The 21547-nt window shown below is 38.8% G+C and overlaps 1 protein-coding gene across 7 annotated transcripts in view; it reads left to right on the top strand.

Moving 5' to 3' along the window:
- The window catches only part of LOC112457462 (RNA-binding protein Musashi homolog Rbp6), a 585496-nt gene that overhangs the window by 181999 nt on the left and 381950 nt on the right, over positions 1 to 21547 (top strand). The window contains exon 3 of one of the 7 annotated variants that reach the window (XM_025020533.1): positions 12765 to 12805. The exons of the other annotated variants lie outside the window; for them this stretch is intronic. The gene's annotated coding sequence lies outside the window, so the exon portion shown is untranslated. The remainder of the gene's footprint in view (positions 1 to 12764; positions 12806 to 21547) is intronic. 7 annotated transcript variants of the gene reach the window in all.

The raw sequence follows: 21547 nt of genomic DNA, 5'->3' as shown, positions 1-21547 counted from the left end.
GCCATTAACGGCGCTCGCCTTGCCTCATAATCAATGGGAGAGCCCGACGGCAACTCTTGGGCACCTCTCGGGGGCTCCACCCCGGGGCTTCCCCACCTCATGTCCCTCGTTTCCCGCACTCTCCGTCAACCACCGCGCACGACAAATTAATTCTCTCCGTTTTTCTGCCTTCCAATTACCGTTACTGCCGCTACCGGATCACGTTGTCTACCCCGAAGAAGAGAGTGGAGTATTTGGGATGTTAGAGCGGATCCACTCGTTGAGCTTTCAGGAGAGTGGGAAATGGCGTCGTAATGCCTGTTCGCGGACGCCGTATTTTGTTCCCGCATAATGGGAAGAGTGGAAAGTTTAGATTGTTATATAAATGATCGTTTTCTATACTAATAAGGGACTGATTTTGCTGTATGGGCTGATTTCTCTGTTAACAGTTAAAAAAATTCTATAATAAGATGATTTTCTTATATTTACGAAGTTTGAGAGAAACTAACCGCGAGACAAATTCGAAACGTAGATCATTTATTAAGCAGGAAGCTGCGGTGAAGGAGGAAGCGATGAAAGAGGGATCTTCCCTCGGCTCTGACTCGCGTTTGACTTTAACGAGATAATAACCGCGCGATTACGCGTTTAATTCTCCACGCTTAAGATGCGCGTCGGCGATAAGACGTGACAAATATTGACCATAACTACGCTCATAACAGCCGCCCGCTGCGCTAACACGACCGACTTGCGGCGCGCGATGACGCCGATGAGGAGGAACCGAACACGGGTGTGAAGAAAAAAAGAGCATACAGAGCACGAGCACGCGTACCTTTCTTCGGAGAGGAGAACGAGAACAGGAGAACCTGTTTTGAACCTGAAACTCTGCTCAGGTGTCGTCAACGCTGTGCTCAAACTGATCGTTTTTGCTTTATTTATGTGTAATTCCGGCCTTTCTTCTTCATTCTCGATATCTGTGATTTGGGAAATATATTATTTGTATATTATTGTTATAATAAGATAAATGCAGAACGGGGCGAATATATAGAGGAACCAAGCATATTCATACAAAGCCATAAAATATATAGTAATGTCACAGATAAATTTTTATGTTTTGGTATACATACGATATATGTTATGAATATGATAGTATGACGATTTGACGAATAAAAGTTAAGTTTATGTGTGCATGAATGTTTTCCATGTATTAATTATTAAATTATAATAGTGTAATCATGCATTCTAAATTTCTATTTTAAAGATTTCATAAGTATTGTTTTTTTTTTTTTTAATATGCATCAGATAGCCGAAAAAGATGTCAAGCATGCTGATGATCAATATCACGCTTGTTAGTCAAAACTTTAAGTTTTGGTTGAATGAGCTAATTCACAATTTTTATTAGACAAATTAATTTTTTTATTTATTTATTGGATAAGTCTGTAGTATAATCAAACGCGCATCCGTTTTTCAAATCCTTGGTCTGAATTTTTAAATGTTACTTAATACTTTTAAAAATATTTATTATATTTATGATAACATCTTTTTACATAAAGAAAGAATTATTATATCATTTTAATTTTACATAATTAATAGTTATTAGCTATAGAAATTTCGAAAAGAAGGGAACATAAATTAGGAGGAATTAAACTCAGTGGGGAACTTTAAAGTCCCGATGGTCCATAAAGAGTTAATATAATATGATGTGACAAAGCTTATATGACGTCGTAATATTATGTCCCTAGTTTAATCCGCGCAAGCGATTCGAAGTCCGGACAAAAGAGCGCGAAGGACTTTTTCCGGGTTACCCCGGGGCTAGGCAAGAAATTCAAGCCGACCGTGAACCATGTACGTGGAAATTAACAGCTTAACTTGGTTACCTAAGAAGAGCTCCAGGTAGTCCCTTGAAAGTGCCACGCGTTCGCGAGCTCGACCCGGAAATTCGCCGGAGCACGACGGCGAAACTTAACCCATTATATTTCTCCGTACCCCGTCGACCGACCTCCGCCTCCTTCTACCATATCCTCTCCGCAATATCTGCGTCATTATTTCCTCCGCGCCGTATAATCTCGTGTGACACATCCCGAGACTTTGGCTGGCCTTTCACAATTGGCTGTAGACATAATTTTGTTCGAAGCACGGAGCAGATAATCAAGATGTGTTACATTGTAGGCTTAAATTTTTTTTTTTTTTTTAGACAAAATATTATTTCTTAACGTAACGAGGAATTGTCTAAATTCATTGACTTTTAGTAAAAGTTTTATAGATAGAGAATTTAATTTCATCTGCAAGAACCTTTTAGTTTTTACATGTTAAATATCTCTTATTTAATGAGACTTTTTAATTCATAATTGTATGAATCTTGATCTTAACTAGCAAATAGGTTTGCTATTTATTATGCCTCTCAACTCTCTTTACTTTTTTAACTCTTCAATTTTAAGTTTTAAGCAAGTAGCACACCGACTCATCTCGGTCCTCGCGAGACCTTATTTTTCTCGGTCCAAAAATCCTCTCAGCCGCAATCAGACTGCAATCTCGGCAAAGGGGAACCAACAACGAAACTCGCGATAAAAATTCGCAGCAAGCGGCAATAAAGCGCATCAAGCCGCGGCAGCTAATTGCCGTGGTTGGCAATAATCGGCCGCGCGCCACCACGAGCGGCGGGCAATTATTTTTACGACGAGGATGATATTGTCCATTTATTTAGCAGAGCTTGGCGCAGCGCAGCGCATCGTGGCGCTTCGCTGCCGATACGACCGTCCGTGTTAACCCGCGGCGCGACGGTAATGGTCGTATAAATTCCACGCTATTTCCCGCAGTAACGCGACAACTCCATTCCGACGATTCCTCTCCGCGTGCTTCTGATACGCGCGCAGCGCTTTCGCCGATCCATAATTTTCGGTGTGATTAATAAGAGGAAAGGAAACAGAATAATAATCACTAAATCTTGTTTAACCAAGTAAGGAAGAAGAGATGATAATGGCTAGAAACATTTAACTGAGAAGGAACGGTATAACATTATCTAGAGTAGTTTATTTTAAAGAATAAGTATAACGTTCATCAAGGTTATTCAAGAAAGATTGTTACAAGCTTGATGTAACTCTTACAATTAGTATCAGAACTTTTAGGTCGTAATATTTCACAGTACAAAAGTCGCGCTATTATTGCAGAAATTTTGATTGACTAACTTTGATTTCTTAAGTTCCTAACGAAACATTGTTCTTCCTTAAACTATAAACTTAGATAACTACAGGCTGCTACGTTATTCTTGGGAGACAAATCTTTTTGAAGGAATATTAGAGAAACTAAAGTTATCAAAATAATATCACATTACAAAGTTGCACAAAATTGTAGAAGGTCAAGTAAAACTTAAACAATTGATGACCAATATAAAGATCCACGTGGCCTTGTGGCAATACTCAAGATCGACGTAAATGGAAGTCGGCACGCCGCAAAAGACACGTAAGAAGCCGACAGAAATAATTACAGTGGAAGTGTAGGCGTGGATTGAGAAATTACGAGGAAACGCTTATTAACTGCGAGGAGAAACGCGCGAGCGACAGAAACGGGAAGAATTTAAGATTTACGTTCAAGACAAGAGAGCTAAGAGTTCATTGTTTTTATTAATAAACTGGCTATATAAAAAGTGGTGCGTACATTTATTACATGTGATTGATAATAACACATGATTAATATATGAAATAACTTTAAAGTACTTATACAAATAATGGCTACTGCAGGACTCAAGAAATCCTCATCTTAGAATTCCGCTATCTCAAAGATACACATACTTAATAACAATCAATGAAAATATATAAAAATATTATTTTAAATTTTACTTTGAAATTTTTCTGTTTTTGAAAAAAAGTTATTTTAGAAAATAAACACTCTTGGCTTCTTTCTTGTGTCATTAAAATTTTAATTTGGTTGAATCTCTTTTTATACCGCTTATGAGCGACTCTATTAATTAAAATGAAGACAATTAAGGTCTCTCAAAATACTTCTGACACCGGTCAGACGATGTCGAAATTTAGATCTGGCGTCCAACGTGTTAATTACTCACGGCTGTTTTATCGTGGTCCCTGGCTCTCATCGAAACGCCGGGAAAAATCGCCATCGCATTCTGATGAATCAGAAAATTTGCTATGTAAATGGTTTTAATGCACCTATACGCAATAAATTACGTAAGATCGTATTTATACATGTGCAAAATATAAATATTTTTTGTAAACAAGGGAAGATTTCTAAGTGTAAATCGCAAAATAATATCAAACCTACAAAGATTATTTCTTTCAGTAATCAAAAAGAGAAATTCACCATTTATAAATCCAACTTTTGCGATAAACAAATATCAAATATACACGAATTTTAACAGATTATTACCATATATATTACATACATCAATTTGCCAGTTCTAACTTTTTAGCAAAAGCAAGTGTAATAAACGATATAATATTTACTTGTGTGTATTACATATGATCTCTAATTTGTTATTTTTTTCTCAGCTATTAGGTATCATTTCATAAACGTGGATAAACTTCTTTTCTTTAATTAGCGAATGGCCATAATTAATGAGCGTATTGTCATTAAATTGTGATCATAACTTACATAAAATTTCTATGAAAAAATCCGTTTAAAATTGACTGAGAAATTAAAAATTTTATTACTCATATCTATACTTGTATTTCTTTAAATCAAAATACATACAGGAGATACATGCACGTTTACATGTTAATTTTAATTTCTAGTAGCAAGATTAAAGCTCTTGAACGCTACCGTAATTCGAGCTTTTTCTATCGCGTTTCTTTTACGAGGTGCCTTCGCAAATTTTTTTAATGGATCCCATTTCCTCGCTTACGTGAAGCTCGTAGAGATATAGCCGGAGTGCATTCAGCGGTGCTTAATAACGGGGCCAGCTTTGCACGCGCGGACGAAGCACGTGAGGGTGAGCATTTCGAAAAATATGGATGAGGCGCGCTTCGACGGCGCACCCCGTGCTGCACGGATGCTGTTTAAACAGTGGCCGACGCTATTTGCATGTAATTACCGCGTCGACGATTTAACATTAGCAACGCTGCATTTATACAACGCCGTTGCGCCGTCCGTCACGCTCCGCTCGCGTCTCGCTTTGCGTCTCGCTTCGTTGCGGACTTGCATCCTAGACTATTTGAAATGTCTATCATGTCAAAAGTCTATCGCGCACATATGACTAAATTTGCAATAGTAGGTATACGTCATTGAAACATGTTACAAATAATAAACCGAAATTCAGTCTGCCTGAAATTAGGATTTTTGGAAAAATGTTATAATTGTTTGATTTATCTTATGAGATACAAGTGAGTAATTATTTATTTAAAAAAAAAAGACACCTTTATACATTATATAACTATATATTTAATTTGCTGATTTGTGCCTCTTGAACTGTTTTACTTTTACTGTATTTATCCTTTTAATATTTGTACTAATATCACTATTTTACTAAATTTCTCAATTACTGAAGTAAATTCGAAATTTAGGAACTTTGTAAGTATGACATTACCATTTTTGAAATATATACTTTTTGCCTAGCATTTAACGTTAGGCTCTAGAACCCTCACGCGATTATCGCCGGTGATCTTCCGGCACGATAAGCCCGCTTCGAAATTCCCGTCTAGCTAGCGTAAGTTCTCGTCGATCGCCGAGTGCGGAGGGAAGCGTCTCGATAAACTCGCCTCGTTATTGATTTATTTGGGTGCTTAATATGTATTACCGGCGTTATTCCGGGGTCGACTCGCGTGATGTGGTGCGGCGCCGGGCCGCGCCGCGCCACGCCGCGCCGCAACGCGGTAATCCCTCGTTCCGGCGAGGAGTTACGATCCCGGGCTCGTCGTTAAGCGAGTTTGCGAACTGCAGTTGGCCGCCACTGCAATTCCGACCGATCAATTTTGCCGAGGAATCGCTCTCGATTTTCTCTTTCTACCGCGCGTCGACACGAAACTCACGACAAGAAATCTCTTGGACACGATCGTCGTCCGTCGCTAATTTTAAGCAGCTCATACAATTGGTCGAATCGCGACACGAACCGCGAATCCGCTCATTGACCGATGCAGCTGTTATAGGGATCTCAATGAGACGAGTGACGCCGGCAGGTGTGACCCTTTCATTCTCCTTTCCCGTCCCTTTCTCTAAATCTAGGCTCTCTCTACTCTCTATGTACTTTGTCTATTTCCGCCGTTGATCCACGGCAAGCTCGTTGCTTCGTTCGAACCGTCGTATTTATAACTCGAGAGAATGATGTACGGGGGCATCGGCGACCGTCCCGAGAAGCCACTGAGGTCAACGACGACCTCGTGGATGGATGAACGACCGACGGCGAGAGAAATCGCTGTCTGGATACTGGACACAACCATGAATCTTACGAGAGTCGAAACTTTCGTTCATTTTAAACACTTTTTTTTTTAAACCTTATTTTGTTTTTCATCACCCCTGAAAGTTCTGTATAAAATGTTCTTTTTTATAAATCTGTGAAGATACAATCTCATGATTAGAAAATAAGATTGAAATGTGGAAAAGTAGGTGAAACAGAGATGCGAACAGCTCGTATATATTTTGTGTTAATATTGTCTGTTAATATTTCTTTTACTCTCACCGTTCCTTTTCAAGTGAATTATTCAATTGGTGATCGCACAAATGGAGTGCGCGAGCTAGCCGCACGTGAACGTGCGATGAGAACACGAACGCGAAGCCATATCACTATCAGCCCGATCTCTACATTTATCGCTGTTCAGCGACATTCTTTAACGATGTGGCCGCCGTGGCGCGAAATAGCTCAGGCTTCGATCGTACACCGGCACCGTGCACCGTACACCGTCGCGATTTCCATTTCGGATCGCGCAGATGGTACCGCCGAATTTCCGGCGAATTACACGCCGTAGATCTGCCGCGGTCGACACTGTCTACAAGCTCGTCCGAAATTGGCAATACGTTTCGCCCATCCGATTGAGTACTTTCGGCGGACACTTCCGCGAGTGCTCGACCCGCTCTCTCGGTCTGGAAAGAGCCGCTTCTCCGATATTTTCGCAGATCGAAGTTTCCGCGGGAGTCATGTGTGCGGAAGGCAGATATGATATTACGGGAATTTAATTAGCTCGAACTCGGCGAGTCTGCGATATCGTTCGCGGAGCGATCGGCGCCCGAGGAGCGATTGTTCGAGGATTAGCGCGAGCTCCCCTGCCATTAATTGAAATTCATTGTTATTCTCTGAACTGGCTCTGGATAATGGTATTTTTCAAGACTTAAGAAAGTGCTCTTGAAAGAAGGAGAGAAAGAGTCTTGTCTTCCCAAGATTTTTACTGCTAAAAGATAGAAAAATTAAATAATAAAATTACAAGAGTTTGAAGAGTTGTGAAATTAAATAATAAAATTACAAGAGTTGAAGAGTTGTGAAAGTGAGTGACTTTTATTTAGAGAGTTAGATTTGGATTTATTGCAAGTATAATATTTCATATGAATTATAATATTTTACATTTATGTGAGATAAATAGATTTGTTATTTAAATGCAGTTTTGTTATTTAGCAGAATCTCAAAGCTTTTTGTTTTAAAGAATGTTACGTACAATATCAAGAATTTTGTTATTTTGTCATATTAATTGTAAATTTGATTATAAATTGATTAGAAACTCCTTTAACCAACTAAAGGGAAAAGACGGATCTGATAGAGACAAAAGATTAAAAAATTCTTTACACTTTACACGTTACATTTTAATTAGAAGATTTTTCCGGCTAAATCTAATTTCGTTGATTACATTCGTCGCCGGTTGATTAAATAAAGGTTGCACCAGTGTTTGTGCACTACTTTGTGTGTTACTTTTGAGTACTACTCGTACTTAACTATTCTGAAAAGAGTATTTTAAGCGAGATACGAGAGTGCAACGTAATAAACCGAGTTCCATCTCCTTCTCTTGGCGCTCCTAGAATACTCATGGCGGAGACCATCAATAAATCAAGCTGGAATTCGCGTATTAAGTGAAACTGAGTTCAAGCGTTGCAGCAGGTTCACTGCAATTAAGTCGCGCACTTATCAGAGTGCTAAGTTAGAGTGCTCGCCTAACTAGGAGACCGCTGAGGAAGGGAATGGAATGAGCGAACAAGAAGAACAGGCAAAGATGCGTCGAGGAGTAGGGAATTATTTTTACTGATGTATTCGTGACATGGAATTTTGCCAAATGCGCCATTAGAATTTTCTAATTCAATCTAATACGTTCGTAAGTTATTTATTGAAATTTAGCTATGCGGGTTTTAATATTAAATTATTACTCTCTAGCTTACTTCAATTAATTTTTATTTCATGAAGTATTGTCAGTTGCTAAGAGATGATGTAATGCTAGAAATAAAAAGTACAGCGTCCAGTCAAATTCTCATTGAAATTTTATTGTCAGAATAATCCTAATTTATTTAAAGAAAGAAGCTTTTTTTCTCGAAAATATGAAGGAAATGAAAAACTTCTTTATTTTTAGTTTAGAATATTTTTTCAAGAACTTTTCCAATTTCTGGTTCTCCTATCTTTGCAAATGCATTATAACAGTAGTTTCGAAAGTACGCAATTGTGTTTTTTCACATTCTTTGTATTTGAAGTTCAATGTGGAAAAGACGATTGCGGGCTGACAGGTGTAATCTACCGGCATCACCCGGAAGTAAGGAATGACGGTCCAGAATAACTCCAGGCAACATTTCAGTGCACGTTCATCGTCAGAAACTTTATCGCGATTCGGGTAGCAACGACGTGACGATTGGTCCAGAGCCAAGAACGACGACCTCTTGCCGAAGTATATATCCAGATGGCAACTGGGGAAACCTAATGTCAGGACATACTGAAAATTAATATTCGAAACGTTCCACCAGATTATCCATAGATTATCCACTTTTACTTTTCGCACTCTATCTGCCTCTCTCACTCGTTCACTCTCTCTCTCTCTCTCTCTCTCTTTTTCTCTATCTATCTCTATCTCTCTTTTCCTCTCGAGATACGACATTAATGTACGTTATATCGCGACTGGATTTCGTATAATATTAGGCCACTTCTGGAATGTCGAGTCGAGATTATATTAATTTCAGGTAATTCGTGGAATATTACTTGGAGCATCTTTAATAATTTTAGAGAAACTCTGTTTCCAGTGTTTTTAATAAATAACTATCATCGTAACAGATTTCAGAATATACTGCAATAGGATAAAAGAAAATTTGAAGAATGAAAAGTTCGAAAGAGATAATGGAGATTTGAAAAAATAAGGAAGATAGAAATAATGAGATAATGTAACAATGGAAAATGATAATAAACAGCATATAAGGAACAAGAACTTACAACTTTTTTTGTAAACCTTAGAATATTTAAATAAATGGTAAATGTTTAAGAATTTCTACAATACACAAGTTTTGTTATTATTCTCATTATTACTATTCTCATATTTGTCCGATTGATGAAAGTTATAAGCATATTTTTGGATAGGATATTTTTATAAATATCATGTACGAGATAATGCAACAATGATAACTTATTTCTAAATCGAAAACTAATTGAAAGATTATGAAATCATATGCTGCCGGAAACAAACTTGCGAGCCTCGCATTTTTAAGACCGACATCGCGCATTTCTTCGATAGTAAGTTAATGGAACTGGCATGAATGGGAATAGCTGTTGAGCAAAGTTAAGCGAAGGAGGCAGAGAGCGGCTCTTACCGTCCCGACAGGTCTAACGCCATTAACGCCCGAGCAGCGAATTATGCCGGATTTGCGCCGCTATCGTAAGATTTCTCGAAAGTATCTCTAGTCCGCTTGACTTTGGCGTGCAGCGTAGCTCGCTTTAACGTTAATGGAACCCGAACGCCCATTTAAAATACATTTATCAGCGGGCGGAGGACGGCAAAGCGACGGCAAGCTTCGTAAATTCGTGAATATCCGTGAGTATACGACTCGTTGTGAGTACAGTTTATCATTTACGTGTTTTATTAATTATATTATTATTCATTTATTGCTAAACGCAAATAAATTATGAAAAATATACGCGATATTTATCGTAAGAGATATGTAAATGAAAGAAAGTGATAGTAACGTTTATACAGTAAACTATAAATAATAATGACTTTAAGTTTAAATTATTTTTCAATTTATTTTTGCTGTAATGAAGGTATTTACGATACTCTCTCATTAGCGACTTCCCCTTCGAAATGACTATGTTACCAATTCCTCATGCGGAGAATGAATTTAACTCAACATTGCTGTCAGTTTCGATAATATCGTTGGAAGTCATCCAAATTTAAGCGCGCCGAGTTCCGTTCTCAAATTATTTTGGTTGACGGGAACGTCACAGAGTCTTTGTGCTTTGAACTCCGTTTTAAGTTTTGAAAGGCGGAAATGGATTACACGGAAGCTAAGATATGAAGAGACATTTTTGACCCTTGCTATCTCTTTCGAAGTATGATATTACTTTCAAACTGGGCAACTGGGGCATCCGCTCTTCTTCTCTGGAAAAATGTGAGAAAATTCCGAGAGAGAATATCTAATTGTTGAAAGAAATGAAAATTATCAGAACCAAATTAAATAAAAAAATTTTACTGTGTAAGAATTAAATAAAAGTTTCGTGTTAAACTTTTATGAAAGAGGTTTATTAACGAGAAGCGAGTTTGTAAAGCTTAAAATTTTTTTTGTCATACAGGCAAAAATCTTTTTGTAAATAATATTAATAATAGGCAGTAATAGAAAAAATATAATAAGAGTATATTATTATTACCTATATAAAATAATATAATTACCGATAAGAAAATAAATCTTCTGTTTTGAGTAAATTAAATAAAAATACTCATACAGAATAAATGTTTTACTTGTATGGAATTTTTGTATCGTCTTTGAATACAAAGATAACGTGATAATAACGTTCTTATTAGTCGTCTGATCCAATAGGATGGAAAAGGATCTCGAACGCTTTTGCTGTGCAAATAGAGAAGACAAAATGATTGGAAGGAAGGAAAATGCTAAGCTGCTGGTCCCGTTTGGACTACTACGGGAAGGTCAAAGAGCAATTCTGGTCACGTATCTCTGCAGGATTAGGTTCCGCTTTCGCGAAATGGCCAACCGCGTTTTGTCCCGCTCCAGAATTTACACCATGCGATTCTTTCGCGCGACAATACTGAAATCCAAAGTTACTCCTCGCTCTTTTCTCTGACATTCATTGCGCCAGCAATTGTTTTAAAAGCGGATCCTCGTAATAGGAACGATCGCCGTGGCTTAAGAACGAATTCAGAGTCGGAGAAGCGATTAAACAGGCGATGTGCAACCATTACTAGAGCAAGATAGTGATTTTATATCGCGTCTTATTACTATGTGTCGTATTATACGCGACGTAGTCAATTTTTATTCTTTGACGAAAGTTTTTTTGCGTAAAGTAATTGAAATGTTTACCAAAGTTTTAAGTGTTTTGAAGTATTCGGGAGTGCGCTTCCGCAGAAGTTTTTCGGGGAAATTTCATAGGGGGACAAATAAATCTACAAAAACTGTTCATCTTATATTGCATAAAGGCAGGAGATTGGTAAAAAAGTATACTTTGTTTCCCAGCCGTCGCTTTTGATCTTCACGTTATTAAAAATGGGAAAACTTCTGAAAACTATCTTAATTATCGTCTAATTGAACGTACTTTTCGCAAGAAAAGACAGCAGATTCTCATTCTAATTTGCGATTAAACGTTTAAATTACAAGACTTTAGTTCATCTCAAAGTCAATTTTATTCTTGTTGATTTAACGCGATTGGTTTACGTGTATGATTGGTACAAATATATACGTCTTGTTTAATTATTATATCAGAATATAATTTACTCTCTCTTATTTACTTTTATTTAATTATCTTATTAATATATTTTATTTGAAACGAAATTGAATTTTATTCTTGGTTGATTAAATAGTAGTGTGACGTTTGCGAAATACTGACTCTTGAGATTTATTAGTTGCTGCGGCAAACTGCAATCCGGTGGCGAATTGCAGTCTAGCGCAAACATAAAGGGTCGCCCTTTAGTTTTAGCGACCCCTCGAGTCTCGAAGGACTCGTTTCCACCGCCCTCGTAAGGAACTTACGACCCTCGTCGAAGGAACTTATTAAATTTCGTTGGGCGGTTTTATTCCGCTTCTCGAACGCGGTTCCGATCCGGCAGTCGAGATAGCGACGGGATCTATGCGAGGAGTTTTTAAGTGACCGCGAGATTAAAACGTCCACCGCTGCATATTTCCGCGAGATCTTGTGATGGCGGCGACGTAATTAAAAGGTATTCCGGGGACTATACTTCGCCGTCCCTTTATCTCGCTGCCACGGTGTGAACGAACAATAGCCGTGACTTTGTCATACCGCAGTTTCCGCGAGAATCTTCCTGAGAAAATAGATTCATTTGTTTACCGTAAAATGGTGTAGAATTTCATAGGTATAACGTAGAGAACAAGATATTGTGCCATGCAGCGCGACATGATATTATGTTTTAAGATAATCTTTTTAAAAAAAAGGTCTCGATTCATCGTGTGTAATATTCGAAATTTATAATTCAAACATATTACATATTAAAACTTATTTTGATATATATGTATATTAGTTTATATACAATATACTATTATACAATTGTATATTGTACGCTCTACAAAATTTTTATTATTAATCATTTTCAATAATTTTGTATACGTAACTGATACTATGTTTATTTATTAACTTAATATAATATATAAATGCTAGTGACAAATTTTTCACTTCTTATAAAACAAAATTGCAATTTTTGTTTCAGGTAAGCAAGGAAAACAAAATCTTGGCATACTATAACCGCACGTAAGTTTTAAGTATCTTCGGTATTTTTTTAGTTGTAAAAAAATAATTAATATTAATCGAACCTTTCAAAATAGATACGACAACGATAGAGTCTCGAAAAAGACAAGCGACTCTCCTTGGATCGCGTAATCGCATATTTAAGAGCGGAAGGTTGCTTCAGCAAGATGGCGTCTAACGCTTTATAAACATCGTAGCGAGGCGTGACGCGAAATAATTAATTCACCAAAGCGAGCCGGCAATGCCGGGCAAGTTTGTCAAGCTGGAGAACCTGGTCCTTGAATCGTCGATCAGCGCCCCAAGTCTCGCGAACGGCTAATTAGGTATTATAATGGCGCTGAATCGGCACTGAGTCGTGGTTTTGAATAATTTCGTCCGAGGAATAAATCGAAGCCGGAAGTTTATAAACGCGTCAAATGCCAAATTAAGGAACTTTGTTCGCAGTGGCTAGCAAAATGCGACGTTATCGTCAATCGAAGTATCATATAATGAATTGTGGTATATTTCCATTAACTGGATTGTTATCGCCACCTGTTAAAACAATCAAATCCGTTGTTAAAGTTGTCAGCAATAAAGATCTCTATTTACGGTAAATAAATAAGTAGAGAATTGAAGCTATATAAATTTGTCCATATTTATATGTCTAGTATATTTTATTTTATATAAATTCTAGACTTTTTTCATTTTCCGTATTTTACAAATATTTGGCTTATTTTTACAAATTTTGTATTTTATATTCCACTTTATTGAATCTATTTTCCATATATTTTGCAATTCACTTGTTACTTACGTTTCATACATCTTACGTCATACAAATCCTCAAGTTCATGGATTCTATCTTTTAGAAATTTTAGATTCCATAGAGCCTATATCTCACGGATTCTATGTCTCACAAACTCTACATTTAGACTTTATGTTTCACAAATTCAAGCTCTTATAGGGTCTACGTATCTCACAAATTTCAAGTTTTATTAGTTCTATATTCAGCTTTTCCCTGATACCGCGAGTCCGCACTCTATTCTTTTTTATCTCTCCGCGAAGAATAAAATATCTGAGTCGTTTATATTCTTAACTAATTGCTTTCTTTTGCGGCTCGAAAAATCGCTCGATCGTTTCTCGATTCCCGAGGAAGGAGAACTCGCGAATTTCCTCTCGGCACGCGAATTTTCTGTATGCATCGTCTTCGCGGCGCGGGCGCGGCGGAGTGGGAAAGAAGGAGGGAAAGGCCGAAGGGAGTCAATACCTTTCCTTTCGGCGCGGTCGGCGAGGGAGATGGGGGAGGTAGATTTATAAGAAGGAACTCAGGTCGAAATCTCATGCAAATCAATGCAGGCCGACGGGGATGTGGGGCGGCGAAGCGAAGAGAAGGGGTGTTGTCGATCGTTCTTCGTAGATACACGTAGATACGCCGCGCAGCGTGAAGAACGGGGAAGAGAAAGAGAGAGAGAGAGAGAGAGAGAGAGAGAGAGAGAGAGAGAGAGAGACCTCGAGTTAGGAGGCGGAGAGGGTTGGAACGTAGGTGTGTGACTGTATTATATATCCCCTATCGCTGGTTTATGCAGCCATAAATAGCGTTTATACGCTCGGTAAAGTATTCCCGAAGCAGCGGCGGGCCCCGGCCTTCCGCCTATCCGCTATCTATTCTATTATGCCCCGACATAGTACCTAACTACATCTACCCCGACGCCACCGAGCGCTCCGTGCTTCTCACACATATCCGCCATTCCCATTCCTTTTTCCGCCGCGCCCTCCGCGAACTCTGCCGCCTCGCGAATTCCGTCTTTCGAATTCTCGTGTCGCGGGAATCTTGCTCGATATATCCACCGTCGCGCCTGATCCGCCATAAGGAGGTTGCGCTACCCCTTCCGAGGTTATCGCTATATTTGGAGATAGACGCCGCTCTTATCCGGTCGTGACTTCGACTCGCGACTCGCGGCGATTTGTCAGCGGGATTCGCGGACGTTTCTCGAAATTCTCAAGACTGGTTGGTATTGCGTTTGAGGATGCAGATGAGCACTGCAATGTTTATTCTATGATACATTTTTATGTCACTTAAAATAATACAAAAAATTTTTCTAAGACTAGAAGTTTTCTAAGGCTAGACATAACGATTGTACATATTACACAATTTTCCAATACTTAACTTAGAAATGTAATTTAAGTAATCTATATCTCCTTCTTAATAGTTAAAGGCATTATCAAAATATTAATTTTGAGTGTATAAGCTACTTATTAGACGTCTTCGAATTGATATTAATGTTATGCTGATAGAAGATCTATACTATTTTTTTTATTATGTCCTTCTTTTCTTATAGATTTTTTCCAAGAATCTATTAGATTTTAAAATAGTTTAAACTTTTAGCTGTATACAGGATCGACAGGATCGGCATACAATTTTAGATTAGGCAAAAAGTATTTAAAATATTTATGCACAAAAAGAATTTATTATTATTACAAATTTGTTTTTGGACAGTTTTATTTAAATTAATCTTTAATTTAATTTGATCAAAGTTGAATAGAAGTTATTTATAATTGTTAATTATTATAGTTATGTACTTATCACTCAATTTATTTATAATGATTTATTGTATAGAAAAATAAGCGTAGCGAGTTCTTATTAAACCCACATAAGGGTGCAAAGGCTCTTAAAGAGGCTACCGGGCGAAGAAGACGGGAACGATAGGTGAAGGAAGTGGGATTGCTGCGAGACACGCGGCTTGGCGTGTGCTTAGAGCTGAAGCCGGGTTGCGTTAACTCCCGAGTACACCAGGTTGGGTTTATTGGGCCCTGAATACTCAACCTACCTCGCACCCTCTGCAGCTGGTGCGCTGGATGTGTAACGTATTCGATTTAATGCATTCTCGCAATAAACTTTATTACCATGTTGCTTGCGTGGCTGTGCTGCTCCTATGCACCGCGAGCTTCAACAACACCAATGCATACGTCGATCCGGTGTGAGTGGGCACTGCCTTAGTCTGCCTTGGCCGGAACTTGCAAGCCGATGCTATCACGGATGTTGCGCGCCAATGGAAACGGCCCTTCGTGGTAGTCCTCTCTTATCGTTCCCATTGAGAATGCGTCAGCTCAGATTCGCTTTTAGACGATCGCGTTGGTCGATGCTAATCGCGATTAATTTACGTCTTCTTTGTATTTGAATAGGAAACTTCCACGTGTATATCAATTACAATAATATAATATAATAATATAAATAATAAAATTCTCGATTAATTTAATTAGAAGTGAATTGTAATGAAGTAAATCTAATTACATATAATTATCTTCTGAGAAATATTTAAAAAAATTATTTGCCAAAAATTTTTATTGAATAATATTATTTTAAATTGTACAACTAGATTGTGCAAAAAGATACTTAAGACATTTATATATAAAAAGAACTTATTATCATTACTTCTGCATACTACATTTCATAAATTATTAATATTATGCTGTGATAACTATTACAATGTAAGCGACAAACAGCATGTTGTATCGTGCTTTAGCATCCATGTCGAGGACCATAGCGCCATGATGGAACGTCGAATTCGAATTTTGCAGCGAACAAGCTTCTCGCGACACGCGAAAGTTTTGCAAGGTAAACTTAGCCCCATGCAAGCTGCACAGTTAGCGAATCAACTAGGTGGCAGGGAGGCTGTCTGGTTGGCTGCACGGCTGGTTTGTTGGTTGGTTGGGTGGACTTGTTGTTCTAACTTTGCTCCCTTCGGCAATCTCTCTTCTCGTATCTCGATGCATCTCTCTCTCTCTCTCTCTCTCTCTCTCTCTCTCTTTCTCTCTCTCTCTCTTTCTTCCTGTCTTCGCTTTACTCTATTTCTTCTTCAGTTTTTCTTTCTCCCAATTTTGTTCCATTTTTTCTCATATGCGCCTTCTTCCTTACTCTCGCTTGGCTGAAGATCGTCGCGGTAGCCGAGCCAAAAAAAATGGCCATGTAAATTACCTCCAAGAACAATGGCCACTCCGCAACTCCTCACGATTCCTCTTTTCTTAGAGATGCAGCCTGGAGCTGCACGATTGCCGTCTACTAGCCGGTGCGGCTACTTAAAACTTGATGCTCAAAACTTTGCTGCTTTCGTGACGATCGATGACGCGGAACTCTCGTCGGCATGTTAGCGAAAAGTCCTATCCTCCGGAAAGTTCGGAGAGTACGATTGAACTCGGAACATTGGTTAACGAAGCTTTTATCTCGTCCGCGTCTCGCTCGAAAGAAGAATTGAGAGAATTATTCGTCATTAGCGTCTAGCGACCGTAAGCCGAGCAACGTTCGATTGGTGTTGCTATTAATGCTAATTTCAAACTTTGTTCAACGAGTTCTTCTTATTGACTGTATTATGATCGCCAAATGCGTACTGTAATCAAGGCGCATAATTTATCATTCGCAAATTGTGTTTAGCAATTGATTAAAGCCTTTTTTTTTTTAAAGAAGTCATTTCAGTTAAGAAACTATTGATTGTGCATCGAGGAAAGATCTCCATTCCCCTTTTCTTACTCAAACTTTTACAGTATTTAAATTTTTTTTCTGCGTACATTAATTATTCTTCACTTTCGCATTTTACGTCAAATTCGATCACTCTTTTCGATCTCGACAACTTGTTTGGCGAAATTAATGGGAGAGGATCGCGAGCGTGACGTCGCGTTTCCAACTCCCGAACGCGCTTTCTCATTAAAAGACGAAAACAAGCTGGCTATTTAGCCTGGCAATGTTGGACGGCGAAATTGTTTCGCCCGGCACGGAACGAAAGTTTTCCGATCGGGAACGCTCAATGCTGTACCCGGTTGCGAAGCCGCACCAGCAACTTTTGACAGTCGGCGATCGCCCGTACAGGCTTGTCTCCTCTGCCCGGGAGAAAGACTGTGCATGGGGAGAAAGACTATCCATGCTTGACGATCTATCTCTTTCGCCTTCGTTTCGCACGCGAACGGGCGTTTTCGCTTCGTCGGCGAACGAGTTTCACGAATCGATCCGTTTCAGGGTGAACGCGCATTTCTCATTAAGCTCGAGCACCCGCCACTGAGAAATTATGAAGTGAGTTTAATTGTTCCGGCCTGTACCTTCTCGGCTCGGTCGGTTCCTCCTGCGCCTATCGTTTCTGGCACTCGCTCTTTCCGCTTGTCATTACGCCGTTCGATCGGCGATAACAATTCGTCGATAAATCACGAGTTTTACCCATGATGCAAATACACGCGGCTTGTCCCAAAATAAAAAAACGATTTAAGAGAACTCTGCTGTGAAAAAAATTGGAGTCAAGTTTTTTTTAATAAAATTTTGACGAGCGATTGTTTGTCATAATCTTATAGATTAATATTTCGAGAGTGATAAAAATAAATATAAAATTACATTTTCCTCTCCTCATCATAATCAATGTAATATTCAAGGTAGACAACTATATAAAAATTCAAGTACATTTACAGAGCACATTCGAGTTCTTATAGAAATTTAGGAATCTCAACTAGATATCTCGATGATCGATCCGTGTTTAAATTTTTACTAAAAGTAGATTGCACTCGTCTGTGAAGTTCGACTCTTTGCGCTTCTTTTAGGAACATCGTCTACGCGCTTCTTCACCCAAGCGCGTCAACGCGCAGTATGAACTTTTAAATTGATTTGGCGTCTTGCCAGTGGCAAACGACTTTCTTATACTGCGCCCATGTCTTCCTGGACTTCTTTCACACACTCAGGAGGGAGATGGCTCCCGTTTCTCGCGCCGCGTCTAATTGGTTTTATTGCACTTTAGTCGAGCGAGTTCCGCCGTGCCTGGTTCTGGTGCGATAAGGAACGTACAATGAGTCCCCGCGTCGATTTAATCCCGGGTTAAATTCAGGAAGCTCGAACCATTCTTAAAATCGCCGCCAGAATTACGCCGGATGCAGCCCGCTCGTTGGCAGGCTCGCATAAATTTATAAGAGGGCCGAACGCGCGCTCCTGGGAATCCCAGGAGTGCGATTTGAGGGTTGATATACTTTAAACGGCATCGATTGCCGTAATGTCCCTCCTGGGTTTTCTTCGGGGCAATTATGAACGTTCTGGTGTTGACTTGCTAGTTGGAAAGATGTATAGAACATTTCTGCCTTACTGTGCACGTAGAGTCATCATTTGTTAGTAGATTTTCGACATTACATAGCTTGGCAGTTAAGACATAAGTCAAATTTCTATTAAAGATCTGCTTAATAATACCTGCGGAACAAAGCGTTATTGTTCGATGATACTCGCAGAACCCCTTCACTTTTAATCGTGCATGTATAATTTAGAAACTGCTGCTAACTCTTAAGTCGCTAATCGTATCAGTCGATAAACTTCTCTCGCGAATAATTCGCCCGCAATCTCTGATCTTTTCGAAAGAATACCATTTCTTCGTATCGGAAACATTGCGTAAATCAGAGAATAAAAAGATAAATATCACGCGCCAGCAAAAAGATGCGAATCGGTGGCAGACGGTGGGTTGCTGTACGGTACGGGAATATGGGCGGCACAAAGGAGGTCTCACCAGTAATTTTGTCACGATCGCGGGAGTTGGGGACGTAGGTAGGTAGGCAAAGTAAAGAGGCATAATTACGTATCATTCGCGGCTACGGGCAATAAATTTCGCAGATTCGCGCGCGAGATAGCGGCGGACCTCCGGTACAGCCGGACGATAATTCACTGCCCGGCCGGCCGGACGACGTTCTGGCAGCGGCGGTACCCTGCCCAGGAACACGGTCAACAAGTAGCCGTGGATACGCTCCGCTAAGCGCGGATACTGCGAGCACAAAAAGCGCTGCGTTAAGCGACCGCCTCGTTACCCTGAGAACGGTAACGCGTGGATCTAGCAGAGTTTCAGGCTAATGCTGGTTACATCGTAGAGCGTATGTTCATTTAATTTCGCGTTTCTCGTTTAATTGTCTGAGATTAGAATTTTATTCGAGCCGATGAATTCATGTAAATTTTCATACAAAGCAATGAAGACACTCGTAGAATTTGACGAATTTGTAGAAATTTTCAATATGTTTATAAGTCTGCAGTTTTGAAAGATTGCATAATTTTCCTTATCTAAATTTTACACATAAAGAAACACGCATAAACTTTTTTAAATCTATAAATATGTATATGCTTTATGAATTAGATTGTAAAAGAATTATGAGGATACTTCTCTTTTGAAAAAGCTTAAAAATTCAATGCGGACTTGTTGAAATTATAAACTTAATGAATCTATGAAACGTTCAAATTTAAGTTCGAAAGTACTCAAAACAGAAAAGGATCTATAAAGAACACACAATCTTCGGATTTCGTAATTTTGCCAACAAATTTTCTTTATTAAAATAATGAATTTTACTGATCGATCGCGTAAAAGAGAAAACGGTCGCGAAGTTACTGGTAGTCGACCATAATTTATCTAGCCGCTCACGTTCGGGAGCATGTTCTCGAAAAGCGAACTTCCCTCATCTGCTACGCTTATGAGACGCATTTGACAGGATGAGGAAACACGAAGTTCCACATGGGGCGTGACCGAATGGCGGCGACGCCGCGCCGGGAAATTCGGATGCAACGATGCGAGTGTCTAACCAGCTGGCCGTCATAATTAGAAACTTCAGCACATCCACAATGTGCAAGCCTCGCCCCGGATCTTAATGATCCGCGTTCGTCGATCGGCCGGAAATAAAGTGTCTCGTCGACTGGGTCATGTCTATGATTAAACCGTCCAGCTACTATTTTGATCGCATTTACGTAAAGTTTACGCGAAATGTTCCATATTTTTAATACTGACCTTTTCATAATCTTATGAATTTCATAACAATACAGAGAGGAGTATTTTAAAAACATCGTTTACTTTCGATTGTAATAAACGTGTTGAAAGGTTTAATCATTTATACTGTATTTTAAAATTACACTTGGCGCGAGACTGTCTCTTTATTTTATCAAATGCTTTTTACAATAGAAGATTTACAGTGTTCTGGAACATAAATTTACGATACGTTTGGTAAACATTTGGCTTTAATGGTCAGTCGTTACGTATAGCAATTTATTTAAAGCGAGAAAAACGCATCCGGATTTGTGCGACTTATCACATTGTAAATTACTTACGACGATAATTTTCTAAATTATTTTCAACGCTAGCTATAGTTAGTTCTCGATAGTTCTCTCTTTCTATCTTCATAACATGTTAATATTTTCGGGATGTCGTAAGTCTCTAACTTTCGTCTTTTGGAGACGTTATCTTGCTCCCTTCGTTTCGTACGAGATCACGCGTCACGCGAATCGTCGCTCACACTCGTTGTGTATTGCGGCCAGCGTGAGATATTCCTGCCCATTTTTCAGATAGTGCCAGCGGTTAATGTGTAGGTTGCATCGTTAATATTCGCGCGACGCGACCCCGCGATTTCTAATTATGACATTCAACATGCTACAGATCCAAAGCTCATTACACTACACAAGCGCGTCGTGTCTGAGTTTTTCGACAGAACTGTCAGAGATGTAGAATCTTTTTTATTTTTTATATAATATGAAAAATAAATGTTTATATACATATAAAGGAAATGTCGTTTTAACGTTTGTACAAAAGAAAAGGCTTATTTCAATGCAATTCAAACAATTAACTGTTAGTGGAAATTAAAATTATAATAGCGCTCTCTCTCTAAACTCTAAACGATCCAAAAAGATACGAATAAGAACACGGAAAGTATTATTGCTTTTTATATGATATGAATATAAAGGCGAATTGTGAAAGGAAATGGATACATCCTGAGATTACTTTTTCA

The sequence above is a fragment of the Temnothorax curvispinosus genome, unplaced genomic scaffold (assembly GCF_003070985.1).
Source record: "Temnothorax curvispinosus isolate PA1 unplaced genomic scaffold, ASM307098v1 QBEX01007781.1, whole genome shotgun sequence".
NCBI classification, from domain to species: Eukaryota; Metazoa; Arthropoda; class Insecta; order Hymenoptera; family Formicidae; genus Temnothorax; species Temnothorax curvispinosus.
The sequence above is the reverse complement of the archived record's forward strand: the minus strand, read 5'-3'. Positions and strand labels throughout refer to the sequence as shown.